General features: G+C 42.7%; 1 pseudogene; it reads left to right on the top strand.

Annotated features, from left to right (window-relative positions):
• Nucleotides 1-359: 359 nt before the first annotated feature.
• LOC132850735 (U2 spliceosomal RNA) lies at nt 360-473 on the top strand (annotated as a pseudogene).
• The last annotated feature ends 1,072 nt before the right edge of the window (nt 474-1,545 follow it).

A 1,545-nucleotide genomic window follows, 5' to 3' on the forward strand; every position in this document is an offset into this window, starting at 1 on the left:
TTGAGATCAGGCCTCCCTGGGGGCAAATCATCTCTTCAAAGACTCATTGTTGTTCTCTACGCTGAAGATAGTTTTTATTGACATTGGCTGTATGTTTGGGGTCATTTGGGGCCAAACAGACACCGCTCTGATGGTACTGCATGAAAAATGATGGTATTGATGGTATGATGGTAAATTTTCAATTTCTTTCCTTCTTCAAAACAGCCTGAACAGCACATCTCGAAACCCCAGTCTGCCTGGGAGAGACATTGCCGATGCAGTAGAACTAGCTTGTGCCTTGTTGCTGTGCTCAGTTTTGCCATGGCGTATGTCCTGTCTTCCACATGATGGTAAAATTATGGTATTGCTGGACTGCAGGATTCACTTCTCAGCCTTTTGGCTAAGATCAAGTGTAGTATCTGTTCTGGGGGCAGTGGGGGCTCAAGTGGTGAAGGCTCTGGGTTGTTGATCTGAGGATTGGGGTTCAAGCCAAAGCACTGCCAAGCTGCCACTGTTGGGCCCTTAAGCAAGTCCCTTAACTGCTCCAGGGGCGCTGTATCATAGATGCCCCTATACTCTTACCATCTTAGTTCGGAAATTCAAAGAAAAGTATTCCACTGTGGTGTAATGTATATGTGCTGATAAATTAATATGTATATGTGCTGAAAAAATAAAAGTGGGGACAAATACACATACACACATACATACATACATACACACTGTGAACTGTATATATCTTGAATTTTTATTATATTAATTCTTTATACTTCTCCTTATGTTTATCTTTTGTTTTATGTTTATGTTCTGTAAAGCTGCTTTGTGACAATGTCCATTGTAAAAAGCGCTATACAAATAAACTTGAATTGAATTGAATTGAATTGCTGATAAAGGCTTCCATCTGTCTGTCTTTCCCAGCATTGAGGACAACATTGATCCTGACCAAATCTCCAAATCCATTTGCAGAAACTTGTAAGGAACCGCCGCCATGCTTCACTGTTGCCTGCAGACACTCATTATTGTATTGCTTTCCAGCCCTTAGGCAAACAGCCTGTTCTTTGCTACAGCAAATATTTCAAATTTTGACTTATCACACCAGAGCACCAGCTGTCATTTTCCTCCTAATTAAGTCGCTTAGCCTTTGTTCCATGTTGAAGGTGTGCCTTCATGGCCACAATTCTTCCATGAAGACCACTTCTGGCCGGACATCTCCAGACAGTTGATGGGTCCCACACGTTTCGTATAGTTCTTTGTTGATGACCCTGCTGGACATCTTCCAATATCGAAAGGTAGTAAGTAGGACGTATTTTTTATCAGCAGTTTCCTTGGCTGACCACTGCATCTATGGTCCTCAATGTTTTCAATTTCTTTCCTTCTTCAAAACAGCCTAAACAGCACATCTCGAAACCCCAGTCTGCCTGGGAGAGACCTTGCTGATGCAGTAGAACTAGCTTGTGCCTTGTTGCTGTGCTCAGTCTTGCCATGGCGTATGTCCTGTCTTCCACAGCATCCCCTTTGGTAGCAGGGTTTAGCTGTTCCTTTCCTGTTTTAAACCCCTATACAGCTGTT

This window comes from Tachysurus vachellii, chromosome 8 (genome assembly GCF_030014155.1).
Source record: "Tachysurus vachellii isolate PV-2020 chromosome 8, HZAU_Pvac_v1, whole genome shotgun sequence".
Classification (NCBI taxonomy): Eukaryota; Metazoa; Chordata; class Actinopteri; order Siluriformes; family Bagridae; genus Tachysurus; species Tachysurus vachellii.